General features: G+C 27.8%; 1 long non-coding RNA gene across 1 annotated transcript; it reads right to left on the bottom strand.

The window, feature by feature from the left end:
- Positions 1 to 3,431: 3,431 nt before the first annotated feature.
- On the bottom strand, positions 3,432 to 4,561 carry LOC135145317 (uncharacterized). The gene is made up of 4 exons (XR_010283408.1): positions 4,356 to 4,561; positions 4,218 to 4,288; positions 3,834 to 3,895; positions 3,432 to 3,761 (listed from the first exon to the last, which is right to left on the bottom strand). It is a non-coding gene; the product is annotated as an uncharacterized LOC135145317 (long non-coding RNA).
- Positions 4,562 to 5,937: the final 1,376 nt, after the last annotated feature.

Below are 5,937 nucleotides of genomic sequence, written 5' to 3'. Positions count from 1 at the left end.
ATTTTTGTAAGCGTCGGCTTGTACCCATCTAATTTTGAAGAATTGACGTGTTTCATTTTTACATCTTAGAAAAATTGCAAAAGAAACCTTCTTTACTTTATTGAGAAAATAATATGCCGAACAATTTTCAACGAAGATTTTAAAATATATTTGTAATTAAAAACCAAGGGATTCTCAATCAGTCAACTTTTTTTTTTTGAAAACAATCAATTGTCCTTTTGTACTCTTCTAATTATGAACAATTGACGGGTTTCATCTTTTTATCTTCCAAAAATTATAAAAAGGTCTACTTAACTGAGAAAATAATCTGCCGATCAATTTTTAACGAAGTTTTTAAAAAATATTTGTAGTTAAAAACCAATGATATCTCAATCAGTTAGGTTTGTTTTCTTGAAAAACAATCAATTAGATTAACCTGTAGGTGACAGTTAATTTAATTATTCATAAACTCAAATTTGTAAATTATTATGTTTAAAATTTAGTAGCGTTGGGTTTTTTTTTTAAATAAACATACATACAACATCGTTATAGGATGAAACAATCAAACTCGAGTAGTAAATTGTTTCTTTTATAAATATATTAAAATAACGTTAAGTTGATATTCATGATATAAATTAGATTTATTTTAATTGACCAAACCGCTGAAAATAATACTAATTAAACATTACAAGTAAAATTTTTTCTCTTTTATATTTATATTTTAATAAGATTGAGTTTGAATTTTAAAACGAACAAGTAAACGTGTTAGGGGATGAAGCGGTTAGAGTAATACTTAATAATCTCCAGTAGTATAATTGAACTTCATTTATAAGTTATAATAACGGTATGTTGAATTTATAAAACGGAAAATTAGATTTTATTAATAGATGAAACCAATCAAGATAATACTTAAGAGATTCATATAGTATAAAGTATATTTTATAATATAAGCTTTATTTAATTTTTTAAACAAACATTAAGATTTAATAGTTAAAAAAACAGTTAAAGTAATACTTAATAAACTCAATAGTATCACTGTTATTTTTCATAATTATATATATATATATATATTAATTACGTTATGTCAATTTTACTAAACGGACATTTAATATCGTTAGTAGATAATTATATCAAACTTAAACTTAATAAACTCGAAGAGTGCTTTTGATTTCCTATATATTTCTAATAAAAAAACGTTAATTTGTGTATTTTTCAAAACAATATATATGCATGGAAGAAACGATTAAATTAAAAACTTGATAAACTGATAGTATAGTTTTTTTCTTTTATAAATATATTTTTTAATTTTTCATAACGGCGAACAGTTATTAAAATAGTTAAAATAATACTCAAACTAAAAAAGTAAAAATTTTTACTTCTTTAATCCTAAATAAGGTTGTTTTGACTTTTAATATCGAAGATTTAACATCGTTAGTAAATAAAGATTTAAAACGTTGACAACTAATCTAGTAATTTTACTATATTTTAAGAAAACCGCTAAATAAATTTCTTTTTATTTTTAGTTGATAAATAGATTTGTCAGAAGAATAGTTTAAAAGTTTTTTCCCCTTTTTTAAGAAAACTGTCACGAGCAAGCAAGCAAAGTGGAGTTGTTAAATAGAAAAACTAGAAAATGTTGCTTCGTTTTATTCTTAAAGGTTAGCTATTTTAATTTTTCAAGATGGAAAAGCATAGTACTTTAGTTTTGGTAAATAAGGACTTATTGTGATTGTTATGTTTATTAGCTTATCAAAAACGACATAAATATTAATAAACTTGTTCTTATAATAAAGGACCGAGTAAACTGCTAACTTAGATCTATTGACTTTCGTTCATTTATTGTATGCTTGCAATACCATATGTCTGTTTTCAAGGAGTTTCAAGCCTTAAACATTTTTTTTAAGGCTTGCTAAGTCCTTGTGTATCTCTTTGTAACCATTCTTATAATTTTTTGTAAACACTTTAAAATAATTTTTAAAGATAAAATACTCTATCTATCCGTGCTTACTAAAAAATTAGCTAGGTAAAAAATATAAGATATATAATTTGCGAAAGTTAGTGAGTGGTAAAAAATTCTAAAGACCGTTATTAAAGAAGTTAAATTATTAAAAATAAAATTTTATCCGATAACAAGTCTATCGAAAAATGCTGGCTAATGAATTGTTAAAAAAAAAAAGTTTCTAGACAAAAAGTGGGTTTAAAACAAAGAGCAATCGTAAAGCTATTTTTGGCGTAGACTTTACAAATTGTCAAGAGTGCTATAGTGCAGCATACTGCACGTGATGATAAATGCGTCGTGGTTTGTGCGAAATGAAACACTTCACCATGTCTCTATTGACGTCGTCTTCCAATGTAATTCAAATGCCTCTTACGACAGGCTAGTCAAGCACACTTATCGCCTGCTAATGAGCAAAGTTGATTACAAGCCATGAAACGGGATCGCCGCCCACGTGATGGGCGTGAGCGGTGGCCAAGAAGATAATGACACATCGATAGAAAGCTGTATTGTAATGTCTGCGAGCACTCCTGACTGAGAGTTCGAGTATTCGAAAGTTTTCTGACTTGATCAAGTATCAGGAGCTGTCATTCATAAATATAGGTTATATAAATAAATTGTCAAGTGCAGGGACTCTTCCCTCCTGGATGAGGAGCTCAAAATCGGAGAGATCTGCTTGGCAAGTTGCTAGCCAGTGTCTCCCGGGCGGCCCCGGATCTTGTGCTTAAGGCTTTTTCTCTCGGTAGCAGTTTTTAGGGGTTTTCCTCACTCTAAGCCGAATGGCGGAGTACGAGCCCGATATTTTCCGTTTTTTCAGTCCTTCGGTCAGAAATATTTCCTTCGAAGAGATAGAAAATCAAGCTGATAACCAAAAAACACAACTCTAGCGTTTTTTCCTTAATGGTTTTTTAACTGTTCATTTTACACTTGCTTAATATTTAGATATATTGTACGTTTTTTTATAATTTACTCATTTTTACTTTTATTTTTTATTTTTTTACAGACGTGGATTTATTAAATTAGGGATTGATTTTTGTACCCTTTACCAAGTAAAAGATGCAGTTCAAAGTTTTAACTATTACGTTAAGTCCATTAAAATAATACTCTAGTAGTCAATATTAAGATATTGTTACTTTAGAAATTTTAACTATTTAACTTATAGGTAATTCCTGTCTCCACAGTGCAAGTTAGATATTTCTAGCGCAAACTTCTCTTCAATTATAATAGTCTGCGCTCAATTTACCGACCAACCGCAAAATTTCACTACCTCTTCTCCACGGGGCAATACAATGTTTCGCTCTTTCTTCCTTTTATTTGCCTTAATTCGTAGTCATCCTTTACTAATTTATATATTCTGAGGGCTACATAGCTTTATTTTTTAAAGAGAATATAGAGACGATGAAAAAAATAATTCGTGTAAACACCCATTTTATTGAGTATGTTTAGGAGAACTAGGCAAAAACTAGCTTAGTGCGAGCAAATCGTAAAGATTAAAAGTTCTAGAAGTTGCTGCTGCACTAAACTCAGGCCTTGTAGGAAGTGATAATGGGCAAATTTTAGACTACCAGTGTAGTGTGTTCTGCGCTTAAAGAGGAGGAGGGAAGGGGTGTTGGAGTAACACCTTTGATTGGAAGCTTCGAAGCATTACATTCATTTCTATCAAAAATGTCCTATTTTACAATTTCCCCCTCATATGCGGTCATTGTCCACTATTATATCTTATTTTTTCATGATAAAAACGTGAGCAGCAAAGAAATTCTTCAAGTTCGATACCTCTTATAGTTGTCTAATTAAAAAGTTAGAGAAAGAACAGAAAAATTAAAAAAAAACAAATTTTTTGACAATAAAGTGTTATTACCAAAAGTGTGAGGCTTAATTTTAATTATTGGGTTTCCACTGAGGTAGCTTTTATTTGTCAAACTATAAAAAAGGTCTTCCAGTAAATATCTTATTGTACTATACATAAAGCAAAAATTTATGTAAAAAAAAAAGCTGCCTTTCTAGTTAAAATTTTACTAAAAACATACCTTCTCTACATTAATAATACAATAAGCAAACTATAATATAGTAAACTTATAAACTATGAAGATCTTGTTTAACTCGGAGAACAAACCCTTCTCTTTCAAGTAAAATTTTTACTTCAATCTTTAGAAGGCAAAAAAGTTATTAGCTAATTAATAGTTTAATAAAATACTTATATTATACAATAACCACTTGTTCTTATAAGTTTACTTAAACTTACAAATAGTATAAATTTCCCAGGGATGAGAGCAACCTTTCCAGATGCCAGTAAGTAGGTTATAATGTAAATATCTTTTGTTGTACAACACAAAAGCAATTACCCTTAAAATTAGAAATAAATTTTATATAGAGGTTTTACAACAGAGTCAGTGCGCTTGGTCTGCCAAAAGAAATCATCTCTGTTGATATGCGATTATGGAAAAGAACCCTAAATTATATTATAACTTGTTTTTGATTGGCTTGGTACGGTTTTGGCTGTTGTGGACTTAAAAAGGAGTAAAATTGTTAGAAAACTCAAGTTTTACTAAAATTGAATTCTTTTTGATATACAATCAACCGCTCGTTCTAATTAATTATACTCAAACATATAACGTTTGAATTTTCCAGGGAGAACATGAAATTCCCGAGGGCAGTAAGCTGGTTCTTTTTTAAATCTCTTTTATTGTACAACTCAAAAACAATTAGCCTTAATATTAGAAAATAAATTTAATAATAAAAGGTTTTTACAAATAACCTAATGCGCTTAATTCGGCAAAGAAACCATCCCCTATTAATGATATGCTATTACTGCTAAGATTCCTAAATTGAGTGTTATAAGTTAAAGTGAATATTAGTAAAGAATAAAAAAAAAAATAAGGCAAAGGGAAAAGGTAAGTAATAGTCTATTACACTACAACGTTACTTGTTCTTAATTGGTTAGTACGGTTTTGAAAGTTATAGACTTGGGAGTGACGCGGATATATATATAGTACTAGTACCAAGTATCTACCATGGCATAGGGAAAGAACACTATTGGCCATAGCCACCAGCTCCGCGGAAGAGCACTGATAGCCGAAGACCATTCAAATTGAATCCTTTGAAGTAATCTTTTTTAATGCTACTTATGAAGTTTCCATATATATATATATATATATATATATCTCAATAAAAAATAATTACTAATTAGACACGATATATCAGTATGACTTTACTTAAAACGCATATATTCACAACTTGCACTGACGTTAAGCTATCTAGCTTAAAAAACGAAATAAATAGAAGACCAAATATTAAAATTATCAATTTCTAACTTCTAATTTATTTGAAGCTATAGTGAAAAACTTTTACTACAAATAAGAGCCTTACCGCAGTCTCGACAAAATTAAAATATCGTTTATATTAGATAATAACTTACAATCATTTAATGTTAGTGGGGACATTTTCTCTCGGATAAGTTGTTTAGTGGCATTCTGACGGGTCCCTTTCAATTTCCATAGCTGAAAATTATTTGAAATTTTGTAAATGACTTCGGTGTAAGCAATTTTAGCGGGTTTGTTTATTATAATTAGTATTAGTATTAGTATCACTATGACTGTGAACGTTTTTAGGTTTTTTTTAATGTTTAACTAAATATTTTTTTTATATTTTTTTATAAATTTTTTTTTAATTCCTTTTAATGTCACTAATTTTTATTTAAAAATTTTTTTATATTTTTTAAATTTTTATTATTTTATAATTTTTTTAAGTTGTTACTAAGTTTTTTTTAGCTTATTATAATTTATTTTAAATATTTTATAAAAGTTTATTAAATTAATTTTTTTTTTAATTTTTAAATAATTAATTTATTTGTTACTAATTTTTTTTAAACTTGTAAATTAATCTTTTGGTTTTTTTTCCTATTTTTATTTTAACTTTTTTAACTTATTAAGATTGTATTTTTTTTTCATAATTTTTTTAAAATG

Source organism: Zophobas morio, unplaced genomic scaffold (genome assembly GCF_036711695.1).
Source record: "Zophobas morio isolate AGI-343-1 ecotype UQ-CSIRO unplaced genomic scaffold, CSIRO_AGI_Zmor_V1 ptg000143l, whole genome shotgun sequence".
In the NCBI taxonomy this organism is placed as follows: Eukaryota; Metazoa; Arthropoda; class Insecta; order Coleoptera; family Tenebrionidae; genus Zophobas; species Zophobas morio.
This window is presented reverse-complemented; position numbering and strand designations above follow the sequence as displayed.